This window comes from Felis catus, chromosome A1 (genome assembly GCF_018350175.1).
Source record: "Felis catus isolate Fca126 chromosome A1, F.catus_Fca126_mat1.0, whole genome shotgun sequence".
In the NCBI taxonomy this organism is placed as follows: Eukaryota; Metazoa; Chordata; class Mammalia; order Carnivora; family Felidae; genus Felis; species Felis catus.
The window spans coordinates 136,609,466-136,637,149 of record NC_058368.1 but is presented as its reverse complement, the minus strand read 5'-3'; the positions used below and the strand labels follow the sequence as shown (position 1 = coordinate 136,637,149).

The window sequence follows — 27,684 nt, the reverse complement described above, 5'->3', positions numbered from 1 at the left end:
TTAAGAGCAATCCCATAGGAATACCCCACTCTCATTTTATCCTATCCCAGGTTACAATGGGTGTTGGATCTCTGCTACTTAGGACAGATGGGCTTGCTTTCTGTTTCCTCACTTGCAGAATTAAGGGGTTGGACTGGATACTCCCTGAAATCCTTTCTGGCTGTAATATCCTGAAGCCTGATGCATCTTTTCTTTACTTACTCTCTAACCTCCCCACATCACCCCATCTCTACTTCATGTGATTGCACAAGCTCTGTAGCATCACCTCCAAGGAGGATGAGTCATTCAGTTGAGAGAGCCTTATCCCTTGACCATCGGTATTTCAGCACCACGGAGAGTGATGCCTGCACTAAAATACCGCACCCCACTTTACCTTCCCTTTGAGGTGATATGACTGTGTCACAGTATGCACACACATACAGTGATATTAGGTCCTGCTCAAGTATTGATATATATATTATATATATGTCGTACATACATATTATATATATTATATAATATAATTATATATTACATATATGCAATTATAAATATTATATAATATATAATTATGTTAGATAATGTGTAATGTTTTACATACACTTATATAACATATATATTATATTCAAGAAAAACCCCTCACAGAAATGAAGCCACTTAAATAGATACATCCAACTCTATTTGCTCCCTTAGCCTTACCTCAGTTATTGCGTTTAGGCAGAAACATTTTTTTTTGTGTAGCCAAGCCCCTATGCCACTGTAGACTATTAGAAGCCTGTAGGTGTTTCTTCCCAATGTAGGAAACTCTTCTTCAGTATCAGTGATGGGTGATTATCAGGCTTCTTCCTGATTATCTCCAGGCACAGAAGGCTTGGTACTTCATTGGGGATTATAAAAACTCTATTCGAAAGGTCTTTCGGGGGGGGGGGGGGTGCCTGCATGGCTCAGTTGGTTAAGCATCTGGCTCTTGGTTTTGGTTTGGGTCATGATCTCAGTTTTTGAGTTCAAGCCCCTCATCAGGCTCCATGCTGACAGCGAAGAGCTTGCTTAGGATTCTCTCTCTCTCTCCCTCTCTTTCTGCCCCTCTCCCACTTGCACCCTCTTTCTCTCTCAAAAATAAATAAACTAAAAAAAAAGGTCTTTTTGGAAATGAAGGAAGGAAGGTAGGTAGGTAGAGGTTTTCTCTCATTGAGCTGAAAGCTTCTTGCTAATCACAATCCTGCATCCATCCAGAATATGACCACTTCTTCCCTCTTCATCACTAGCCCTCTGGTCCTAGTCACCATCAGATTTCATCTGGGTCTTTCTGCAGCCACCTTAACCCCTTGCAGCCTGTTCTTCATGAAACACCCCCTTTAAAAGGAGAAATCCCTTAAACGTCTAAGTCGTACTCATGTCCCTTCAACTGCTTTATACCCTCAACTGGTTTGCCATTTTTCTCAAAGTAAAAGTTATATTCCTTATAATCATCTAAAGGGTCTTTGATGATTTGCCTCTTACCGCATCATCCATCTCTGACTTAATCTCCTACCACTCTCTCTTTCACTCATTCTGCTCTACCCACTTTAGCCTTTTTTTTTTCCTGTCCCTTGAACCCCAAGCATGCTCCTGCATCAGGTGCCTTGCATTTGCTGTTTTCTGTAACTAAGGGATGCTCTTCTTTGTCCCAAATGCCACTTTAATATTAAGGTCTTTCCTAATCATCCTATTTAAGGCCTGCATACTCCCTGTCCCTAGTTTACTCTTAGGCAGTGACTGGAAAAGGCTGGTAAATGTTCAACAACCTATGGGTCGGTGGGTGGGGGGGGAGTCCTGATTTATAGCCTTGGCTGATTTCTATGATACAAATAGAAATTTATTTCTAAAAGATAACTTATTTATTACCCTTCCACTGTGGCAAACTTGAAGCTACCAGTGTAAAGTCACCAAAGGCAAAGTTCAGAAAGGCTAGCAACTGACTGTCTTCATCTGTTACAAGCGAGTTCACAATACTTCAGGTAAAGGAGGGTGCAGCACACTCCTAGGGCTAAGTGCGATGGTGGCCATGGGTTGATTCAGGAGAACTCCAGACGAAAGAAAAACTCATGGGGAAGGAATTTTGCTAGAGTAATAGGGAAAATTGACCTTCACTTCTGTGTTTCACACCGCTTTTGGAACACCTAAACATGGGTATTCTAACCAATCCTTGAATGCCATATCTTAAAAACCAAACCCTTGCCTACCCTCCCAAATCAATATTTGTTGATTTTTTCTGCTTCTGTTCAGAGTACCACAATTCTCCCCATCTTTGACCTCTTGTTTTTTTGTTTTGTTTTTTTTTCTACACATGCATTCCCAGTGGTGCTGACCCTCCAGGATGATAGGATTATTATGTCCTGAGATAATTTACTTACATAGTCCATGAGGATATAGGAATGCTCATAATTAGCTGCCTTTATCAGGAACTGTCTATTGCTCTTTTCTTTGGCCTGCCTGGGAGCAGACTCTGGAAGCCACTGAGTCCATGTCATCCCTAACAAGTGCAGTTGGACAGCTCTGCCTTTGCAGGACCATCTAACAGGGTCACCAAGACCCCACTACAGTTGTTCCCATGAAGCCAACTCATTGATTCCCTAGATATTCATAGCCTGTAGGTTAAGAGTTATGGACCAAATCATCTCTAAAGTCTTCTCCCAGTTCTAATACAGTGTGATTTAGTTTAATTCTTTTATGTTCCCCCAAGTTTAGTCATCCTCTGGTTATCTTTCAGGGAGACAAACAAACTGACTGAGAGAGACAGAGATACAGAGACGTGCTGAGAGAGAGAGAGAGAGAGAGAGAAAGGAGAAATTCTTCTGACTTAATTGGTCCTCTCTAGCCAAATAATGGCTCATAATTATCAAATTAATAAAGTGTTTTTTGTTATTCATAATGTGCTCACAAACAAATGGATATAAGCTTATAAATTATGTTTCATTGAAGGGTATGACTAATAAGTTAATATACAAGAGCTGAAAAGAAATTTTAATATTGAAACTTTTTTCTATAATTCAGAATGTTTACTTGCTTTAATCTAATACAAATTAAAAACAGCCCCAAATAAGATGTTCAGTTTCATTTTTAAAAAAAGAAATGAGGTATTTCAGGTTTTTTTGTGTTGTTGTTGCTGTTGAGAGAGAGAGTTGGAGGGATGGACAGAGAGAGAGAGAGAGAATGAGAATCTTAAGCAGGCTTCACTCTCAGTGCAGAGCCTGACACGGGGCTCGATCTGATGACCCTGGGGTCATGACTTGAGCAGAAGTCAAGAGTCAGATGCTCAACTGAGCCACCCAAGTGCTCCTATTACAGTTATTTTTAAGCACTGGTTTTGGACTTATTTTTCACGTTGCAGTTTTGAAGATATAAATATATTACAAAACTCAGTAATTTTGTTAAGAGATTTTTTTTAACTTCTATAAACTAGCTCCTTTACAACCTTCATGTAGACTTCCCCATTATCCTCTGCTACAGAAAGACAATTCAGGATTTTTTTTTTTCTCAAAAAAAATTTTTTTAATGTTTATTTTTGAGAGACAGAGACAGAGAGAGACAGAGTATGAGCAGGGGAGGGGCAGAAAGAGGAGACACGGAATCTGAAGCAGGCTCCAGGCTCTGAGCTGTCAGCACAGAGCCTGATGCGGGCTGGAACTCATGAACCACGAGATCAGGACCTGAGCCCAAGTCTGACACTTAACCGACTGAGCCACCCAGGCAACCCCAGGATTTATTTAAAAAAAAAAAAAAAAAAAGAAGAAGAAGAATCATTCAAACAGTCACAGACCCAGTGACAAGCAGCTACTGGTCATTTACTTCTCAGTTATGGGAAACTGCAAGGCAAAAATACTTGATGCTCTCTGCTCCCTATTGTCACCCAGCTGACTTCCATAGGTTAGTGGGAAACATTGCCACTGACACTGACACACTGGCTTGTTTTAGGGGGCAGATTGAACACACCTGCTATGTAAAGTAATTGGAATATGGAAGTGAATATGAGAAATGCAAACATAGGCCCTGATCTCATGGAGTTCCCATGTGATAAAAGAGTGCATGAGTGTGGGTGAGACAAGATCAGATACAGAAACTCTGAGTCTAGTAAAAAGCACTCTTTTACCTCTCCCTTGTGGACAGCTCCCAGCCCCTCCATATGTGGGGCACTTGTGGAGAATTGAGACAATGTGCTACATTCCAGAGTAGGGAGTTTCCAGCAACAACATATGTGATCCTCTCCTTTTTTTCCTTTTCAATATCCCAATGGCTAAAAATCTTGTCAACTCCTAATATAATATTATGTCTTTACCTTACAAATAAGTTGTAGGAGACCCAAGTATTTTATGATTGGCCAATGGGAAAAGAAAAAAGCTCTCACTCCTGGCTTGTGTAGAGAATAGAAATATATTTGGTTTTTCTTCTCACCCTGACCAAGATAGTCTCTGTGTATGATCTTTGTTTTTGGAGCAGTAACAATGCTCAGTTGATTGGACAAAGGAATACTACAAACATCAGTTTGAGTCTGCCAAAGAATGGATGCCAAGATGGGACTAGATGTGCAAAAGATTTCCTGGACTCAGGAGAACAGGAAAGGCAAGGAGAGCTTTAAGACTGCAATAGAGATCTAATACCTGTAAAAGGAGGGTGAGCAAAGGAAGATTGGGTTAGAAGAGTCTCAGATTACAGTAATGTTTCAAGCCTATGGAGAACCTTGGCACAGAGTTACCCTGCGACAAGTCCTGTCTGTCAGAGTGTTCCTGCCTTAGTACCCTCGCCATGGTGGCTGGGAGCAGGTAGGGGTAAGCACAGCCTTGGCATGAGTGTAGAAGTGGGTCTGGAGGGGCGGCAGTTGGGTCAGTCTCCCATAGGAGGAGAGCTGGGTGGTACATTTTCATGGCTGCAGAGTATACCACTGTTGACACTGAGGAAGTCTTTCCTGCACCAAGCCTCGATTTCTATTGCTGCAGCCTCTGTCCTAGGCAATAGCCTTAGTTGTTTCTGGGAAGCAGTCTCCTTTGGACATTTCAGCAGTAATCCTGGGTCACATGTGATGCCTCTCAGAAGCACAGATTCCCCTCTCTTCTCCACACTCATATTAGACATCTGCAATTTTTATTTTTTGTTTATAACCATGTTTCCTGATACTCTGAGTGGAATGGAAATGCCAATTGCAATGCATTGCTACCCTGGTGTTGTCTGATCACTAATGTAAAGTCAGTTCTGTGATGAAGTCCTTTGGGTAAAGAGGGTGTCTAGATGACTGAATAAGCCACACACAGAACAACATTCAGTCAAGTGGCATTTGTTCGCAGAATCTACCCTCTCCTTGCTTCATGTTTGGTAAAGGATTTATTTTGAAAACACTTTCCCCAGAGGAACAAGTACAACTTTTATCTGATACCACCTCAGTCATATCAGAGATACTAGAGCCTGGAATTAAAAAAGCTAAAACAACCCATTGTTCTTAGATGAGCTTATATAGATGGACTGCTCAGCCCCGGTTAGTTCCAAGGTAACTTTATTTGTACTTGGTTTTAGCTTTGCTTAGATTGCCTTGTAGAGAGAAAGGTGTCCTGCATTAGTCCTGGCTGTGGTCAAACATGCTACAAATGTCTGGATCTTCTTTGAAGCATGATAATAGCGAGTTAGAGTCAGGCTGTAGAAGTCAGAGTTGGGCTCCACACTGTAATGGTAGCTTTCACATCGATCATGGGCAGTTTTCTAGAAAACAATTATGAAATGGATAAAGAAATTGTGGTTTATATACACAATGGAATATTACGTGGCAATGAGAAAAAATGAAATATGGCCTTTTGTAGCAACGTGGATGGAACTGGAGAGTGTGATGCTAAGTGAAATAAGCCATACAGAGAAAGACAGATACCATATGGTTTCACTCTTATGTGGATCCTGAGAAACTTAACAGGAACCCATGGGGGAGGGGAAGGAGAAAAAAAAAAAGAGGTTAGAGTGGGAGAGAGCCAAAGCATAAGAGACTGTTAAAAACTGAGAACAAACTGAGGGTTGATGGGGGGTGGGAGGGAGGAGAGGGTGGGTGATGGGTATTGAGGAGGGCACCTTTTGGGATGAGCACTGGGTGTTGTATGGAAACCATTTTGTCAATAAATTTCATATAAAAAAAAAGAAAAAAAAAGAAAGGATAGTCATGGGAGCATATAAACAATTAGCGATCACTCAAATATTCAGTTTATTAATCGGTAAGTTATTCAAAAATTACTTATTTTGTCTCCAGCGTTATCAAAATAAACATGGTTTCTATCTTATTGGCTCTAATAAGGGAGAGAGACAATAATACAAGCAAGTCTTCCAACCTAAGTAACCTCAATGCCTTTGCCACATCGCTAGTCCAGGCAAATATGCTATGCGTGCGTTTAACTAAGTATTTAACAAAGGGTCTTAGGATTTTCTTGAAGGCAAAATGGAATGATGTGGGCTGGATAATAGTATAGTCTCATTTTATACTTGGGTCCAAAAAATGAACTGTTCAACAACAGAAATGAGGACGCGCAAGCCAAGAGATTTCTTGGAAGAAACTTGGAGGGTCTGAGAAAGAAAAGCCACCATGACTCAGCAGTCATCTATGACAGTCCAAATCTACTGTATCTGGAGTCTCTAGTACAGAGGGTTCACAGCACACTGGAGGTGCTGCAGCCAGGGACACAGTGGTCTAGGGGCATCGGCAAGGGCCACCTACCAGTGACTCCATTAGGTGTGGTCTGATGCACAACTGTAGACTTCTTAAGTCACCATCTAAGTAGAGAGTTCTTATCAAAACACAGCACAAAGTATTTTTTTTCATTATAGTTTTTTGGCAGAATGCCAACAGGGAGAGGTCACAGGATATGATTAGCAACAACAAACTGGATTGGCAACAACAAACAAGATCTCATAAATAAATTATTATAATTAACAATTAAATTAGGTCCAAATGTTTTTATTTTATTCAGAACAAAAATAAGAAAAGTATTGAGCTAGGTAATATTGAGGGGTTACTTATGTGCCTGCAGCTATGCTAAGGTTTAATATACCCTGGTTCCTTTAAGACTCATCGTTAGCAGTCAATGGTCTCTTGCTGTTCTCCCCATTTCACAAGGAAGACAGTGAGCCTTGACCAAAGCTAACAAGCAGTAAGTCATACTTTGAATCCAGGTTTGCCTAGCTCCAGAGCTTACTCTTGATGTTGCTAGAGAATATTGCCTCTTGCAAGTAACATTTTTCTTCTTATAAATGATGTGAAAACCACCCACTTTTTAGACATGGCAAGTGTGTTTTAATCGAATATTTCCATAGTATAGAAAACATTGTCATATATTTCCATCAGGTAAAGCATCAAGTCTATCTTTTTTGTTTGTTTGCTTTTAGCACAATAGGAGAAATTCTGCTTTCAAAGCTACATTCCAGAGAAGTAATGACAAGCAGCACCTCCATAGTTAGTGATAGTCTGATATTCTTGTTAAAAAGGAAACAGCAGGCCCAAAATGGGGTCCCTTGTAGTAAGACCCATGTCAGAAACCAAGACTTGATACCTAAACTAACTGCAGTTTCAACCTCTTTCAAGATTATAACCATTAACCAGTCACCCTGGAATTACCTGGTCAGCATTAGTGAAGTAATCAGTCTACCTGATACACCCTTTCTATTCCCTTTATGAGGGTAATCTTGCCTGAAACAATGCATTCACTTATATTTAATTTATTTTTTGTTTTTATTATTGAAGCATAGTTGACATACAATGTTATATTAGTTTCAGGTGTACAATGTCGTGATTTGACATTTCTATATATTACTCACTGCTCATCATAAGTGTAGTCCCCATCTGTCCACCATAGAACGCTATCACAATATTATTGACCATATTCCCCATGTTGTACATTTCATTTCTGTGACTTACTTACTTTATAACTGGAAGTTTATACCTCTTAATGCCCTTCACCTATTTCACCCATCCTCCTGCCCCCCATCCCCTCTGGCAATTATTTTTTATACTATGAATCTGTTTCTGTTTTTTTGTTTCTTTTGTTTTTTAGAGTCTACATATAAGTGAAATCATATGGTATTTGCCTTTCTGTCTCTGACTGACTTCACTTAGCATAATACCCTCTAGGTCCTTCTATGTTGTCACAAATGGCAAGATCTTATACGATCCAGGAATTGTACTGCTGTGTTTGTACCCAAAGAAAATCAAAACACTAATTTGAAAGCATATACACACCCCGATGTTTACTGCAGTATTATTTACAGTAGCCAAAATATGGAAGCAACCCAAGTGTCCATTGATAGGCGAATGGATAAAAAGGATGTGGTATATATATATAATGGACTGTTACTCAGCCATAAAAAAATAATGAAACATTGTGTTTTTTGCTAATTTCCTTTCTCCATTTTCTGCCTTTAAAAACCCTTCCTTTCCTACAGCTCAGGATTTACTGATATTTGCTAGATGGGATGCTGCCCAATTCATAAATTGTTGAATAAAGCCAAATTGATCTTTAAATGTACTCAGTTGAAATTTTGCTTTTTAACACTCAAATCAACTAACAAGTTTATTTATTTATTTTGAGAGAGGGAGGGAGGAAGGGAGGGAGGGAGGGAGGGAGGGAGAGAGAGAGAGAGAGAGAGAGAGAGAGAGAGAGAGAGAGAGAGAATCCCAAGCAGACTCCACACTGTTCGCACAGAGCCCAATGTGGGACTTGAACCAGACACTTAACCAACTGAACCACCAGGCACTCCTGCTTTTTAACACTCTTAATGTAGTTTTCTCTAAAAACCATTAATTACCTCATATGGCATATTTCAGTCTCCTTTTTTTTTTTTTTTAAGAAATCCAAGTCCACAGTTATTTATCTTTCCTCCCTTTCCTTTCCTTTTTCCTTTCCTTTCTTTTCTCAGAATCTGATCCATGGTAAGTGATTTTCGTGGTATATATGTTCAGTATACAAGAGATTGTTGTGGTCCATCACTGATATTCTCTCGGTAGTCTCCATCCCTGATTCATTTTGCTTGGGGGAGACCATATGTCTAGCTTCACTCTATGGATCTTGATTCCCTTAAACCAGTTATAATAATCCTTCCCTTTTGTCAGATACCCACTTTGCCTCTCTCCCTTGCAGCTAGTGGGGGCCATGGATCCAGTCTTCATCAATGAGATGGGTGAAGTCTGTGTTAAGGGGGTTTTAAGAAAGATTTTATTTTCAGATAATATAACCAGACACAAGAATAAAAGCTTACTGGAGCCATGCCTTGTCTCACGTCTACTTCTTAGGTGAACATATTGCCTGGAAAGGCAACCTCCATCTTGTGACCTTGAGGCAACATGCTGAAAACAACTGAGAAGAAAGCTAGAAAGGCCTGATTCCTTGAAAGCTGAACCAAGCCTGCCATTGCCTACCTCCTGACTACTCATGAGGTAAGAAAAACAATTTTTTAATTGGATAAGCCAGTACTAACCGAATTTCCTATTTTTTGGTATTAAAAGTTTTCCTAACTACTACATATCACAAATGAACATGTTAAATTTGTAAGACCAGGTATCCCAATGACTCATGTCAATGCAATATTTGCTTGGTCAGTACTGTCAAGATTAAAAGTCACATGCTTTTGCTTTGGTGATTTCTTAATATTCTTGGATATGACCGGCCACTTACAAAAGGTTGGTAGAAATAACTCTATAATATGCTTGTTGTTTTTCATGTGTATTCAGTCTGAAATACACTGTAGAAGAAAATCTGTCGGTATTGATTTTTCCTCCAAGGATTACCCACAAACATCTGAATTTGCCCGAATTGGAAGACTGACATAGCAAGCCCCTCTCTTTCCACTTCATTCCATCCCCGTGGCTACAGCTGGGAGCCTGGGTGAGCCTGCTGATTACTGTAGGCAGCGGTTTTCATTAAAGGAGTGTTCATTAAAGGAATCCAGACATGCTCAGAAATACAATTCCGGAAGGTTGCAGTTAAGTAGTAAACTTGAAGCAACCGAAAAGAATGCTTGTGAGTTCTCAATAATTGTTTAATTAAAGCCGCCATGATCCAGCCCCAGAGCTGTCTGGAAGAGAATGGGTGGGAGATGCAGACTGAGGATGAAGAAAGCACAAGGACACAGGCTGCCTCCTTTCTGGCCAGTGAGGAGGGCGTCTAGCCATTCCCCAGTGAAAAGGGACGTGAAGTTAACATCATAGCTGAATTACTCGTTACTTGCTATTAGACATAATTATGCTTTGTAAACTCGTAAGCAAAACTACATTCACTTCTTTTTTATAATATAGGGTTAGTAATTTCAATTAATCATCGTTTCACCTTTGTAAGCTTTTAAAAGAAAAAGACCCTTCAGGGTAGTATCTGGAATGGGAGGACCCAAATGATGATTTTAGCCAAACTTCTCATCCCTAGAGGGAACCTCATTAGGTGAACAGAAATCCCCTTTTATTTCCCCCACCCCACTTAATGGCCTAATGTTTATAAAGCACTTCATAGAGTCTACTGATAGTAAACACCACAGATAATAGCTCTTCTCGCAGCCCTTACAAAGTTGTTTCTCAGCACTGCGTATATTTTCCAAGAACAATGGTCACTGTCACTAATGAGAAGGGTGATACTCACACCATGTACGTCTTTGTTAGCTCATACCTTAAAATGGGCAGCATACTGTAAGAGAGACAAAAACAAAATTGGTCCAGCTGAGAATGAAAATTCATGTCTTCTGAGGAATGGCTGATGTGCTGGGGATGTTTAGTGTGGACTCCTGGAATCTTAGGAAAAATGTGTTTGAAGGTGTAACCCTATAAAAGGCTGTCATGTTGCAGAGGGCTTTTACTTCTTCTCTCTGGGCCCCAAAGGATGGAAATAGGATCAATGAGTGGAAGGAGTACATAAATTATTTTTTAGTCTTCCTCCTTCAGTAATGTGGTTTTCAGGATTCCTGGGCTAACTTGAGGGAGTACTGACATTGTTGGCTTGAAAATTTAGGAGACATGGAAACCAGCCCATATCTTTGTTCTGACCCAAATCAGACCACAAAGATTTCACCAAGATTTTGTGAGCTACACAACTGAAATCTGTTCACAGTCCTGTCCCCTTCCACACTGTGATCTGTAACAGAAGATTCAGGAGATGTCTAATCCCAGTTTGTCCAGCTCTGCCTCAGCTCTTGACAGCCACGGATTGATAACAGTATCATGAGGCTCAGTGCTATGCTGTGAAGAAGCAAAAAAACCAAATATGAGATATGCTTGGTCTGGTTCCTAGGAGAAGGGGTCTGCTGGAGATAATAATGTTGTTTTAAAGCAATTTATTGGGGGGTAATTAAAAGAAATAAGAAAGCCATGCAAATAGGAGGCTATTCATAGCAATTCAAAACCACTTGCCTTGAAGAAATGATCTCAGCTGAGGGAATGTGAAAATTCTCCTCCATTCTGAGTTATTCTCCATCTTTTCCATTAATACCAGGCCTGCATGATAACAATGTTATTTTCTGACACTCTGCATACTTCCTCTCCTACTAGAAGGCACTCTTGTTTCTGCTTTACTGCTAGGTGTTCTTCATCCTTGAAACCTAGAAATCCCCAACACCCGTCATCCTACCAGTGCTCCTCTGGGCTGAGAGGAACAGTATTAAGCTTGCAATGAGAGAAGAAGAGGTAGCGCTCTTGTGAGGACAGCATAGTGATGGAGAAGGTGATTCTTCTTCCTGATGTCTGGCCCACCTGAGACGCTAGGAGGCCAGCTTTTCTTCTATGTTACCAGTATCTGAGCTCAGCTCTGGTTGCCTGGAAAGATAAGCAGTGAAACCTCTCTCCCTTAAGGAAAAGTCGAGGAATTATTTAACGTCATAACGACCCTAAGCTCATACCTAGAATCCTTGAACACTTAAGAAGAAAAAGAACAAGAATAAGAATAAGAAGGAAGACTATAGTCAGATAGTAATTTTTAAAATAACTTTATTGAGGCATAAGTTTCATTCCATAAAATCACACAAATTAAATCTTCAATGATTTTCAGTAAGGTTGCAGAGTTTGCACCCATCACCATAGTCGAATTTCATGTCATTTCCTTCACGCTCAAAAGAAATCTTGTGTCCATTTTACTTTCACTCCCCATTCTCACCCCAGCCCTAGGCAACTTCCAATCTCCTTTCTGTCTCTGTGAGTTTGCCTCTTCTTGACATATAAATGCAGTCATACAGTCTGTGTTCTTTTGCTCTGACTTCTTTCATAAAATTTTTGAAGTTCACCCATGTTGTATCATGTGCCAGTACTTCATTCCTTTTTATTGCCAAATATTATTCCATTGTGTGGGTACACCGCATTTGTTTGTCTGTTCATTGGTTGATGGACATTTAGTCTGTTTCTACTTTTTTGCCTGTTGTGAATAATAGTGCTATGAACATTCATGTAGGACAATCTTTTTAAGGGTTTGTCTCAAATCTCATCCTATCTCTTCTCTCCAACAGACTAAAAAAGTGTCAGGAAGGTCCAGATTCTTCCATCTGAGAGCCACTATTTGAACCTATTTTCCTTCATGTCTGCCCCCGCCCGTTCTTTGGCAACAGCATCCAGTACCACACTACTTGCTATTCTCCACAAGTCTTTGTAGAATCCACCAACATACCTATTTAAAAATATCATATTTCAAGCCACATCTCAACTCTCAGAATGTTCTAATCAACTTCCTTTCATTCTGTCCTGCAATCCCCAACCAACTCCCTTGACCCCAGTCTCATGAGGCATAGTATAAAGGTCAATTTTCAGGACATGGAGACATAATATTTTTAGATGCAAAAAATCAGATTCCAGATAGGGACAGCCAGTACATAAAACCAGCCACATCTTCTCTAACAGACCTTGAGCTAACTAAATAGCTTGGATTATCCCAACACTGATGGTTGGGAGTAGAAGATTCAATTCTACTTTAGAAGGGAAAGAAAAATAGTTCATTTAAGCTTGAAATAGGTTTAAAACTGAGTAATGTTTCTATTAAAATGGTCTAAAAATTCCCCTTGTATTCAGATCTCAGAATATACAGCATATAATCACACCTTGTATTTCCTACAAAGTAAGATTTCCATTTATTCTAATGAAGACCTAGTTCATGATGTCCAATAGGTAAACTTCATGTCCTTGATGCTTCAGGAAATTGGACTCTAATAGCTAAAGGAAAGACTGATTTTTTTTTTTTATCTCTAGCCTTGGCAGGTACATGTATGCATACACAAAAAGCATTAAAGTTCCTCAGAATGAGCATAATTACTGACCTTTTTTCTTAAGATCCTTAAAGTTCTCTAAACCAAACAATCCCTTCACCTATAGCCTCAAAGATCATTCTTCCGGGTTCCTATCTACGTGTAAAAGGAGGAGGTTATACACATTAATAGGGCTCGAAAAGTTGAGGAAAAGCCTGCACACAAGCCCCAAGCCTGATCTCATCCCAGGTCCAGTAGTCAGTGGGTATATTCTAGGAGGCGGATTTCCTAGCTTTCTACAGATTTCCATCTCCAGTATTCAGTGGGAATATTCTTGGAGGTGAGTTTCCCAGTAATTCTCCAGAGCCTAGTCCCTCCCATCAAGAAGGGTGTGGTGTGAGGTGGCGTGGCTCAGCCAGCTAAATGTCCAACTCTTGATTTTAGCTCAGGTCATGATCTCAAGTTCGTGTGATCCAGCCCAGAGTTGGGCTCTGAGTCGAGTGTGGAGCTTGCCTGGGATTCTGTCTCTCTGCCCCTTTCCCCACTCATGCTCATGCACTCTCTCTTCTCTCAAAATAGATAAGTAAACTTAAAAAAAGAAAAAAAAAAGGTTGTGGTGCCCCCAAAGCCCTTATTTCCTCAGTTAGCTCATTCAAGCAATGAGGTTGGTTATTAACAGTTTCTCTTTTCCAGTGTCTCTGGAAGTAGAGACTTTTGTGAGTACTGCCAAGGGAGAGAATAAATTCTAATTTTTCTACCTAATCTTGCTCCCTGTTTGTGGAAAAAAATTTTTTAGCCCTCCACCCATAAGCAAAAGATAGTTTACACGAAGGATTTGGCCTTCCCCTATTGCAGCTTGGAGGATGATTTTGAAGGAAATATGGGTATGCCACCAACAAATATGCCACTTTGACATAAGGGTTATTTCTAATTGAAAGCAATTAAGAATCAGCAGGTGCAGGAAGAGTCTCTACCTTCTTTTCTGCCTGAAAGCAGGGCATAAATTTCCCTTTGTGTAGGTGTTGCCTCATCCACTCTCACTGCCATACCAAGAAGAAGAGAGCACTCATCACTGGAGACAAAGAGTCAACACCAAAAACAAGTTTGCATTAACAAATGTTACTAAAATAGCCCTTATCTTCCATTAATCCCCCCAAATCTTTCCTACTTGCTTCCTCACAAACTGCTGTCCCTTGAAGCCTGAATCCCCTTTCTTTTGTTAAAATGGACAAGTCTGGCCACTTCTCTGTGACCTCCCCATGCACATAAAAGACTATGAAAACTGTACGCCTTTTTTTTGTTGTTAACCTGCCTTTTATTAGTTTAATTCACAGACCTCTAAACACTGAACCTAAGAGGGTACAGAAAAAGTTTTTTTGTCCAGAAAAATCTCCAGTCTGGATTCTGAGCATTCACTAGAGGCCAAGTGTAGCACCTGTACAAGGACATGTACAGTCTGTGTGTCTCTTAAAAGCCCTCCCCCAGTGACTTTTTAATGATATGATCCATATAGTGATTTGAATCTCTCCACACAGCTTCATCCCTGCATGAACGAGTGCATTAAAAGTGACTTTTGAATGTCACATATATTTGCAGATTTTTCTGCGTCAGTCTGAGTTGACTTTCATCATTCAGTCCAAAATTCAGAGATCTCAGAATGTGCCATACTTTTTTTGGTAGTTGCGGTTCGTTAGAGGTCTTAGAAAGTAATTTAAAGGAATACCGAAATTATTAATCCTTGTGCCACAGGAGTCAGAAAATCCCCATCTAAAAATCTTTATAAATTATTAAGTTATAATATTTTCTTAAGTCTTTCATAGTTTTTCCTTCATCCCATTGTAGAATAAAAGCAATTAGTATGAACAATACAAAAACAAAAAATTATCATTACACCAAACTGTAGCCAATTATAATTGCTCAATAACTTCTTGCCATGAGAAATTAAAGTCAGATAACAAGGGAGCCTAGAGTATTTGACAATTTTTTGCTTGGCTGAACCATTAAACCTCTTGAAAAGATTATTTGACTTCTTTATGCTTTAAGTAACATCATTCCTCAACAGTTTTGGGTCCAGAAAATTATGAACCATATTCAACCACAGCTGCCCTTTTAGTAGAATCGGGTCTTTGAGAGCTAGTCAATGTCCCATCCGTAGTGTATTGTTAATTGAAGGAATGAATAAGCCTCAAGAAACCTCTCCTTGAGGTGTTTGTGAAGGTAGTATGTGCATATACTGTGGCCCAACACGAGCGACTGTGCAGCTGGCTAATAATATCTGAAGTTTTCTGAAACCCCACCCTCCCATGAACCTCCAGTTAGCTTCAGGTGGCAAAAGAAAGACAGATATGAACAATGATCTTTCCATTCACTGACCAAGTTCTTTAGAGAATTTACAGTGTTTTTCCTCAGTATCATTGATTGTGCAGTTCTGGTCCCTTAGGAAATCTCACAATCTATCAAGGCCTCTTGGCAACTTCTTGTAAATAAACTGTAATCCCCACAAAAAAATATTGATGGAACGATTTCATTCCAGACCTTCTGATCAGGTTCTGATATAAACTTTGTGCTTTATTCAAGCTTGCTTTTTATTGCCCAATGAATAGAATGTGCTTTGGGAAGACACAGATTGTTATACTTTGATTTGATTTCAAGAATTCTGAGGCATTTTCAGTTCTGGCCCAGAGAGTTTTACTATTCTCTGAGTCATGCTTCAGAAAAGGAGGTCTGTAAATTTATTTTGTAAAGCATTTTTAAAGCTTTCAGGCTATTGTCCATGAAAAGCTGAAATTCAGATAATGCAAACTTACCTTTTATCTCATTCCATCGACCAAAGGCCTGTTTGAAGATTACTATCTGATTCACTGAGGTAAAAACACATTAATTGTCCCCCAAATAAGATTGGAACCAGCCCTGTGAATCTGGCAGCCACTTTTGGGAAGAGAGTATAAAGAACCTCTGCTTTTTGTCTTTCTCAGTCATCACATGCTACATTTTTAGGCAAAGGAGAAGGGTTGCCTGGAAAGTGTGACTCTCTCCCCTGGAGGTCTGAGGGGAGCCGAGGGTCTCCCTTTTTCCTTCAGCCTTTACTTCTCTGGCTCTTTGGACATCCCTGAGCTGGCTCTGACTTGGGCTCTGGCCTTCCCGAGCAAAAGCATTTCCCGAGCAAAAGTACTTATCCAAGTACTGGCTTGGATAAGAGGCCAAAGGATCTGTTTATTTTGCCTAAAGAGAGTCGGGAATGGGAACAGTAGCATCCTAATACATTTTTTTCTTTTTCAATTTTTTAAAAAAATTCTAATTAGTTAATATACAGAGTAATATTGGTTTCAGGAGTATAATTTAGTGACTCATCACTTCCATATAACACCCAGTGCTCGTCCCAAGTGTCCTCCTTAATGCTCGTCACCCATTGAACCCATCCTCCTACCCACCTCCCCTCCAGCAACTCTGAGTGTGTTCTCTATAGCTGAGTCTCTTATGGCTTCTCCTCTTCTCTCTTCTCTTCTCTTCTCTTCTCTTCTCTTCTCTTCTCTTCTCTTCTCTTCTCTTAATACATTTTTTAAGACAAGCATTGGGTTTTTTTTTTGTTTTCCCAGGAGGTCTGACCAAGAGGGCAGGTTAATCTTAAAACAGTACCGATTTAGCTGAGGTTTTAGAAAGTTTTGTTATGTGAGATATTGACCTGCCTACCGCAGGAAGTGGAGTTTTCCTAGGATGAATAGACAGTTCAGTGTTGTCTGGACATGAGAAGATGAACTGTATCACCATTCAAGTTTGGCTATTGAGCTCTGTAATTTCTTCCTGGACACGGTTGCTAGTTTTGGAAGAGCAGGAAGATTTGATTTCAAAGAAATATAGGAAAACCGCATGTGGGTGAACCTCTGGTGCAGGAATTCTCAAGTGAGATCCCTGGCCTCTAACTGATGGGCATCGGAGGCCTATGAACTCCAAATCGTGTGTTCATGGATATTAGGGAGAGAACGTTCATAGCTGCCATCAATTTCTCAAGGGAGTCTGCAATTAAAAGACAGAAAAAACCAGTAAAGAATCATTGCTTCAGAGGAAGAATTGGTTTAATGAGAACGATTAATCCTGGATATTCTTTCTCACACCTTTGCAATTTGGTGAGATAAGGAAGATTGCTGGGGAGGGTGGAACAGAGTCCTCTTCATTGACACAGGGCTGAGCTACAGGGAAGGAAGTACAGGATGCCCCCACCTTGAGTCATTCATTCATTTGTTCATCAAATACTTACGGAACACCTGTGTACCAGGCAGTATTCTGGGCATTCCAGATACAACAGTAAGCAAAACAGATGAAGATTCCTGCCTGTATGCAGTGTATATGGGGGTGCAGTGGCAGATAATAAATGATAAACACACTTGTATATTGTATAGTGGAACAGGGTAAACAAGACTCACCATGTGGAGCAAGACTGAGGAAGGGAGGCAGTTTGCAATATTACATAGGGCACATCTCAAAGAGAAGTGTTATTTCATCAAAAACTTGGAGGTGAAGGAGAGAGCCTTGCCGATGTCTTGTACCTGGGGGAGAAACTTTCCAGCAGAAAGAACAAGCCATATGCTCCGAAGATGGGAGGGTAAGGGGCCCTTTGATGGACAGCAAAGAGGCCTGTGGAGATGGAACAGAGAAAACAGAGAGTAAATAGAAGAAGCAGTAACTGGGGGAGGGAGAGGCAGACCATGTAGGGTCTGGTGATTCATTGTAAGAACTTTGGCTTCTACTCTAAGTGAAATGAACAGGCTATGAAGAGTTTGAGGAGAGCAGTTACATAATCTGACTTAATGCTTTAACAGGATTAATCTGGCTCCCATTTTGGGGTTATACTATAGGGGGCAAGGATGGAAACAGGGAGAGAAGTAAAAAGTGATCCAGGAGAGACAGTGGTGGCTTGGATGGTAGCAGCAGAAGTGCTAAGAAGAAATAGGTCTCTGGTTATATTTTGAAGGAAGAGCCAATAGAATTTCCTCATGGATTGGGTATGGGCCTGTATCAACACATCTTTATTTTTCTTCTTCCACACCTGCTTCTCATTGGTGCTGAGAAGATATGATCTCAGCCTACTCTCTGTCCCCTGCATCACTGCTGTTCAGTGCCATAGCCACCAGCCACCTGTGGTTACTGAACACTTAATATGACTAGTCTGAATTGGAATGTGTCTTAAATGTAAAATATACCAATATTTTGAAGATGTAGTACCAAAAAAAAGTAAAGTATTACCTGAGTAATTATTTTAAATATTGATTACATGTTGAAATGATATTTTAGATATAATGGGTTAAATAAAATATATTAAAATGATTTTTTTGGGGGGCGCCTGGGTGGCGCAGTCGGTTAAGCGTCCGACTTCAGCCAGGTCACGATCTCGTGGTCCGTGAGTTTGAGCCCCGCGTCGGGCTCTGGGCTGATGGCTCAGAGCCTGGAGCCTGTTTCTGATTCTGTGTCTCCCTCTCTCTCTGCCCCTCCCCCGTTCATGCTCTGTCTCTCTCTGTCCCAAAAATAAATATAAACGTTGAAAAAAAATTTAAAAAAAATAAAATGATTTTTTTTTTTACTTAACATGGCCAATGTGAAATTTTGAATTACATATGTAGCTTCACATCAGATTTTATACTTCAATTGGACAGCACTGTTCTAGAAAATATTCAAGAGACCAATGATTACATTTGAATCAAAAGTTCCCTCTGGGCTCATTCTTCTGAGAATGGAAAACCAATTTGAAATACCTAACAGTTAAAAAGGGCCACAAATTTCCAAAGTATTTGTTGTGTAGAGCCCCACGTACTGCTTTCTTTGACAAAAATGAGCCATTTCCTCATGTAGACACCCTGAGGTTGGCCCATCCGCAGCCAGTAACCAGCCAGTAACCAGACCCTCACTTGCAGCTGCCTTGAGAGGACGCTGCTCCAGACAAGCCTGAGACTCCCCCCGACCTCCTGCAGAAGCATGTAATTAAGCTCCACAGTGCTGATCCCTTAGGTCCAATAAGATGACCTCCAAGGTGAAATATCACTTCATATTGACCCGATGACTTCCTTTGAGTAACCCCTGATGGCCAGGTGGCATCTGGGCATCTCTTGACAGTGGGTGCATGCTGGAGCTGCATGTTTCTGAATACGTTTTATTGTGTAGAGAGACCTTGCATATATAGTCTTCTCTGTTTTATATGGAGTGTAATGCTGAATACTGTGATTAGTAAGTATGGTTTTAGACCCTTTGAGTCAGGATCTCTGAGGAGGATTCACAACTCTGTCAAGCTTCACAGGTGATTTTTATGCTCCCTGAAGTTAGAGAACTGCCATAGAGAAATGGCAGAATGAAGGTTACCATTCACTTCTTTCAGTTAAGAGTCATGGTTGGCAGCTCTATTTTGGGAGACTTAGTCTAATGTGTAAAATATTATACGTGTGTGTGTGTGTGTGTGTGTGTGTGTGTGTGTGTGTATGTGAAAGAGGAAGTGAAGGAGAGAGAGAGAGAGATCTAACAATAGAAGATCAATATGAGTGACCATAACAACAAAAACCTCAACCTATTTTCATTGTCTGGCAGGAAAATTCCACCCTGAGTCACACGCACTCACTTCTGGGCAGCTCCCACCTCACAGGCTTGGGCTCTTTAGGCTTCACCTCCTCCTCCTGACTGCCTATCTAGAGCTGCTGAAGTGGGCAGGGGAATGATCTATTTTGCCATTTACTTGGGGGTAAAGGTCATGTCTCCTACACACCTACCTCCACCCCCCAAGTCCTGCCAGTTTCTAATTCTTTGTCTCTATAACCCAAGAAATCTTTGGGGGGTAGCAGATGATCCATTCTCTGAGGGTGGGCACAGGAAATTTAATCCCAAACCCATTATCTTTCTGCTCAGCGGCCAGAGCCATGGACCCCAGCCAATACAACACAACGAAACGTTAAAGCATGTGTTTCCTCTTGCCCATGCCCAAATAATCCCATTGCCCCACCATCTCCCTGCTCTCTTTCCTTCAGCTCATACAGTCTTTGGGAGAGACAAGATTTTATCTTTCTGTGGTGAAACCAACCCATAGAGACATGTTCCCAGATTGGTTTGTTTACCTGGATTGCATTGTTCAAGAAACAATGTAATACACAGGCAGCCATGAATATCTTCCTAACTCACAGTGGGCCTGAATTGGGGTACTGTTTCAAGTGCACTGTTGCAGTTCTGTCCACTGAGAAAGATGTTTTTGTATGGTCTGAGTGTGACTTGAGAACAGGATCACATGTCCCTGAGCTCTGGGAGAGGAAAGGATGCTCCCACTGGTGGTGGGGTTTGTTGGGGTGGGTGAGGACCAGGAGGCAGGTGAAGGGGGTCTGGGAACGTAGTCTGGCTCAGGTGGGGGTGGCGAGGAGCTGAGACAGTTGCTCCTGAGCTCCAGTGACTGCATGATTCCCTGTGCTACATCAGAGGAGCTTGCAGCTGAAAGGTATTGTCAAGGAGGGACAAAGGGTAGGCGGAGAGGGCTTTTCCGGGATCCTGAAGTCATTCACAAAATGAGGGTTTGTAGATGGGACATGGCTCACATTTTATTGCCCATTGTAGCCTTTCTATAAACTATCCCAGACTGGTACATAAAACATTTCACATTTTGTGAGATTATCCTGCTTTTTAATATTTCTGACAGTTGTCCTGCGGGTCCTTCTGGACTGGCAATCTGTCCCTTTCTTCTGTTATGCAAATGTGCTCACCCTATTTTCGTTGTCAGGGAGAGGATCAGAGATGAAAGATGTCCCTCCTAACCAAGCTCTTCTGTCACTGGTGTATTAAAAATACTGTGAAGCATCCAAAAGGGGCAGACAGGCTTTAGAACTTGCTCCTGATTACAAATTCTGCCATTTCTTTCATGCTTGTACTTGCAGTGTGCTATTTGCATTGCTTTTCTTACAGAGTCCCCTCCTGCCTCTGTTGCTGTGGCTTAGATAATATTCATTTGTGTTTCTGAGCTCTGTGACTTTTAATATTTGACCTTTGCTGAGACAAAAAGCATTCGAGAAAGCTGGACTGTCACAGGAAAGGATGGATGTCTTGGGGACTGGCGTCAGTATAGAGTGGTTTCTTGCCTGCAGCATCTGTATTGGGTAATCATTTAACAACAACACCAGATTTAAATTGCCTAAGATTAGGTTATTTTCAGAGCCAAGTCATGTATATTTTTTAGCCTTTATAGGGTAAAGTAGGATTTTTAAGACTTGCGGAAGAGCAAGAAGTTTACAAGGAGAGAAGTATGTGGTTGGCAGATCACCAGAGCATGGAGTTAATTATGTCTCTTGTACAAACCTGTCAATATTTTTCTTCTCACATTAAACCTGCACTCTCTCTTCTGCAGTTGTATTGATGATATTAACCCATTGTGACCCTGGAGAGAAGGAGGCAGGCTTTATTTGGGGAGAGTAATATAAATGCAAAACAAACAGGGCCAGAATGATAAGCTGGGTCTCAGACACAAATCACTTTGAAAAATCTGTCTGAATGGGAAGTTGATGAGAAGGGAAGAAACTTCTGACGTGTCACTGTCTTCTGTCCTTGAATTATGGTTTATACAATCTCAGGGCTGAAGGGAAACCTTAATAGCAGCCAGCACAATTCCCTCTGCCCCAGTCTTCCCTCCCCTACACCCTCAAGAAGCCTCTTTTTGACTCTGCTTGGCTGCACCCAGGTCCAAGAAGCTCTGTGTTGTGAGAGCTAGCCTTCGTATTGAAAGGAAATCTGTCTTCCTGTAGCTTCTACCCTTTGGGATTGGTTTCTCAGGGCTTTGAGAAGATTGGGAATTACTCATTTCTGGCAGCCTATGACAACCAGACATCAAGTCGAGCCAGAAATGGATGGCCTTTTTACTTATCACGCTCCCAGGAGGACATGCCAGTTCCTTGGCCCTAAGCCCCCAACACAGTGGTGTCCACGATGGGAAGGCTGATCTACTGCCAACATTAGCACTGTCTACACGCTCATGCTTTCCAGTGTGAACCCTTCACCAGTGGCATCCGTATCCTCTGGAACTTATTAGGAATGAGGAAACTGGAGTCCCTGCCCCAGACCTACTGAAACAGAATCAGCATTTTAACAAGATCCATCGAGCAGAAGATTTGTCTGCACATTCATAGGCACATCCTCGTTTTCCCATGTGGCTTATGAAGAGCACTGGCTGACTCTGACCCCTGTGCCTGACTTGGGGCTCCAGAATGTTGGTGCATGGCATCACTGGGAACCAGTGACCCCGTCCAGGAAATCTGGACTTCCACAGAGGAGGTAGTATTTTCAAGGTAGTACCTTGAAGGATAACAAAGATATCCTTTGTGTGCTTTGAGGATGTCCCCTTGAGGAGGCAGCCTTGGGGAAGAGCCCTGAGATGTGCCCCCAGGACTGGGAGACACAAGCTTCAGGAAGCATTCCACCCTTCCTCTGGTCCAGGCCCTCAGGCCTTGCTGGGACGAGATCCTGTTCAATGACTAAGAGAACTGTTAGATTCTGGAGGCTTTGTAAATTTCCCAAGCTTGTTGTTACTCTTCTTAGTCTCTTTATTCCTATAAATTGTTTTTAAAACGCTCAATAATAGCAAACCACTTTAGGGGCTGACTTTCCAAAGACATCAGGTAGCCAGGGAAGTGGTGAGTCCATCTATCACTCACAGCCAAGCTTGCAAAGAGAGGAGCCTCCAGAGCAGAAAAGATGGCGTTAGTGTAGTGAAAAGGAAGAGTGGAGTCAGGAGCTGAAGGAAGGGAAGCACAGATGCCTAGAGATGGCCACCTGCCAACCATCACTTCAGGGTTCAAGTGGTAGGAGGACCATGTGGTTGATATCTCAGTTCCAATCCCAGGAGACTGATGAGTTACAGTTAATCATGCACCACCCGTACTGGAAGTCAGTGCAATATAGTTGTGGAGGGCATGCCGCTTACCAGCCATGTAACCTGGAAAACCACGTAAACCTCTCGTTTTCTCATCTGTAGAGCATAGATTGTAATAGCATTTACTTCACAGAAACATTGTGAGGAATAATGAGAACCTCTCCGTGGTGGGCATGGTGTCCTCTTCCCAGCATCCATCTCACCCTAGCTCCTTAAGGCTCTAAACAGTTTATAGAACCCATCTTCTCCACAGTGACTCGCTAGGAATGGCAGGTCTGAGCCAACTTGGGTCTCTCCTGGTGGATGCAAATGTGGAAGCACGCAGACCCGACTCTATGACATTCTTCTCATGGCATCTGCAAACAGTAGGACAGAAAGACCGGAGACATGTTGGGACTTGGCTGATATTGTTGAGCCTCTGCACAAACCAGTCCTGAAGGCTGTTGATTTTTTTCCTTCTCTGAAGACATGTAGTATATCTAATACATTTTCTTGTAGTTTGACTGCATTGGAATAGAGTTTTATGGTACGTAAAGCTAGAAGCATCTATACTGATACAAACATGTATATAAAGTGCTTAGCATAATACCTGACACATAATAAGCTCTTCAAAATTGTTAGCTCTTGTTATTATTATTATTATTATTATTATTATTATTATTATTATTACAGACAGTGTGTAGAACACAGAGAGGAAACAGTATCAATTCAAGAGGGGTACAAAGAATGAGACATCTCTATATAGGAGGTTTAAACACAACATATAGTAATCCACTATAGTGAGGCAACAGGAAAGGTTTTTCTCCCACTTCTGCTTTCACCCTCTCCCCTCCCCACCTCACTTTTCTCTTACAGGAAAATAACCAAGAATACTAGCTGATTGAAAGCATTTAGTGAACTGTCATCAGCAGTAATGCCCAAGCCAAGCCCTAGCCTCAGTATAGCTTCAGGCCCTCCCCTTTTCCTTGATCTTTATATTCACACAATAGAGAGAAAGAATAATAGCATGACACCCAGAAGACAGGGATCTGGACCAAATGGTATCTTTTTGCTTGTTTCTCTTCATTTTGAGAAGCTTTAAAAATACAGAAAAAGACAAAGAACAATATAACAAACATTCATGTTTGTTTACTTCATTACAGAAAATAGTTTGAAGATTCTTTGACCATTCCCATCTTTCAGCTAATGAATATAAATATGAATGGGTTTGACTGATATTTTGTAGCATTTTCTTATTCATGAATCCATGAACAGAATGTATTATTTTATCCGTGTCTTAAAAATGTACTTGGTAGGTTATAATATAGTTCTAAATTTTGCTCTTTTCATTGAATGTTATAGTTTTAGATTTATCTTTGATGAACATGTCAATCTAGTTTGTTTGCATTCTGAGTTTCAACATATACGTATAAGAGATTTTATTTATCCATTACTTTGTTAGTGGACACTTAGTTCTTTTCAATTTTTTGCCATTGTAAGTATGATAGCAAAGAACACCCTTGTATGTGACCCACAGTTTTAGATCTCTTTCACACTGAAATCTATAGCTTGAAGCCTAATGCATAAAACATGTAACTCATCAACACATATTTATTATGCCTAGTTGGTATTAGAGTAAAAAAATTAGGTCAGAGAATCTTAATGAGCTCCTGACTCACATAGGGACATGGTCTGTAGCTTAAGGGATTGTCAATACAGGGAGGAGTAAATATATATACAGTAGCCAGGAAAATATAGCTAATAATGCAAGGCAGGAAATCCTAAGTATCAAATTTGAACTGCAGTCAGTGCTGTTAAAATTTAGAAGATAGGAATTAGAAGTAGGGTGATCATGTTATCAGCATGTTATCCTGGACCTTGAAGGATGAGTAGAATTTCAACTGACAGAAATGGGGAGGATATTCAAGGCAGGATCAAGGATATGAACAAAGGAAAGAAGTGGGAAGCCTTATAAAGTCTGGGCTCCAGATGAAGGACAGTTCACTGTCACCATCCCAGGAAGAGTTACAAATCCACTTGGTCAGATTCAGAACAATGACTGGGCCTTGTGTTGGTGGTGGACAAGAAATTTCAAATGTTAAAAAGTTGATGCAAGGGGCGCCTGGCTGGCTTAGTAGGAAGAGCATACGACTCTTGATCTCCAAGTTGTGAGCCCCACGTTGGGTGTAGAGATTACCTAAATAAATTAATTTTTAAAAAATGTTGATGCTGGGGCGCCTGGGTGGCGCAGTCGGTTAAGCGTCCGACTTCAGCCAGGTCACGATCTCGCGGTCCGTGAGTTCGAGCCCCGCGTCAGGCTCTGGGCTGATGGCTCAGAGCCTGGAGCCTGTTTCCGATTCTGTGTCTCCCTCTCTCTCTGCCCCTCCCCCGTTCATGCTCTGTCTCTCTCTGTCCCAAAAATAAAAAAAAATAAACATTGAGAAAAAAAAATTAAAAAAAAAATTAAAAAAAAAATAAAAAATGTTGATGCAGTAAGTTGAGCACGGCACTCTCTTCTACCTTGCCTCTCTATGTGGCTGCATGGGACATCTAGAAATCGCTTTCACTTGAGAAGAGCCATCTTGCTTGCTTTCGTGTGTCTTTGGTTGTGCGTATTTGGGTTCTCTGCCTCATTCACATTAGGTTAGTGGCTGGTGCTAAGCTTTAAGTTTGGGCTTAGAGGAGAGAGAGGCCTCTGATAGGCTTTGGGCCTTAGCTCCAATTCTAGCCCTGTTTACCAGTCAGTGCTATAAATTGGGTATTCGAGTTGACAGAGAGATTTTGTGAAAAGGATAAAAGAAATGGATTTGAAAGGGTAGATTTTGAGTCAGATTGTCATGGACACTGAATGACAGTTTGTGCAATTTTGACTGATTCTGAAGGACAATTAGGTGCCCCTGAAGATTTCTGAGCAAGAGATTATGGGATCAAGGAATGATCTACGGAGACTAGTCTGAATTAGAGGGGGAGTGAGTTAAATGGCCATTGGAAGAAATTCAAATGTGTGATGATCAGAAATTCTATTTCTGAAAGTGGCACTGGAACCAGAAAAAAAAAAAAAAGGAATGGCTATAATAATTGTCAAGGTTTATTGAACAATTGGATGTAGAAGTTCATGGAAAGAAATATGATTGGGATGTTTTTAGTCTAGGTAACAGATAATTAGCAAAAATTGTCGAGAAGGGGATTTGAGATTGATTGTTATACATTTGAACCACACACATTTCAATCAGGTGATAACATCTCTTAGGCTTAAGAGATGTGAACCTGGGGCTCAGAAGAAAGATGAAGAGGTGTGGGGTAATAATAAATGGAGAAATATCTGCAATGTTGCATAGTCTTTTTACATACTTCACATAAGAATGACTATACTTACAATTGTTGACTACATGTCAGCCACCATTCTAAGCCTTTTATATATACTGATTCATTTAATCTTAACAAAAACCCTATGAGGCATGTACTGAGAAATCTTATGTATAGCAGAGGAAACCATCAATAAAACTAAAAGACAACCTAGCAAATGCAAAAAGATATTTGCAAATGATATACTTGATAAGGGGTTTATATCTGAAATATATATTGGGGTGCCTGGGTGGCTCAGTCAGTTGAGCATCTGGCTTCGGCTCAGGTCATGATCTCATGGTTTGTGAGTTTGAGCCCTGCATTGGGCTCTGTGCTGACAGCTCAGAGCCTGGAGCCTGCTTCGGATTCTGTGTCTCCTCTCTCTCTGCCCCTCCCCCACTCGTGCTCTGTCTTTCTCTCTCTCAAAAATAAATAAACATTAAAAAAAATGAAATATATAAAGAACTTATACCACTCAACCCAAAAAACACAAACAATCCAGTTAAAAAATGGGCAGAGGACTTGAATAGACATTTTTCCAAAGAAAATGTGCAGATGTCCAACAGACACATAAAAAGATGCTCAACATCACCAAACATCAATGAAATGAAAGTCAAAACCACAATGAGATACTATCTTACATTTGTCAGAATGGCTCAAATTAAGAAGACAAATAACAAATGTCAGGATGTAGAGAAAAGGGAACTTTAATGTGCTGTTGGTGGAGTGTAAATTGGTGCAGCCACTGAGGAAAACAGTATGGAGGTCCCTCAAAAAACTTAAAATAGAAACACCATATAATCTGATAATTCTACTACTGGATATTTGCCCAAAGGAAACAAAAACACTAATTTGAAAAGAGTTATGCACCCCTATGTTTACTGCAGCATTATTTACAGTAGCCAAGATATGGAAGTAACCTAAGTGTCGACTGATAGATAAATAGGTTAAAAAGATGCAATATAGGGGCGCCAGGGTGGCTCAGTCACTTAAGTGTCTGACTATTGGTTTCGGCTCAGGTCGTGATCTCACAGTTTGTGAGTTTGAGCCCCACATCGGGCTCTGTGCTGACAGTGTAGAGCCGCTTCAGATTCTCTCTTTCCCTCTCTCTCTTGGTCTCTCTCAATAAATAAATAAACTTTTAAAAAAATATGCAATATAAATAATGGAATATTATGCAATCATAAAAAAGGATGAGATCATGCCATTTGCAACAGTGTGGATGGGCCTAGAGGAAATTATGCTAAGTGAAATAAGTCAGACTGAGAAGGACAAATACCATATGACTTCGTTCATAT

General features: G+C 40.7%; 1 long non-coding RNA gene across 2 annotated transcripts in view; it reads left to right on the top strand.

Moving 5' to 3' along the window:
• Positions 1-27,684, top strand: part of LOC123386602 — a 121,045-nt gene that overhangs the window by 25,762 nt on the left and 67,599 nt on the right. For both annotated transcript variants that reach the window (XR_006600727.1, XR_006600726.1), the window contains exon 5: positions 9,269-9,412. This is a non-coding gene — a long non-coding RNA (uncharacterized LOC123386602). The remainder of the gene's footprint in view (positions 1-9,268; positions 9,413-27,684) is intronic.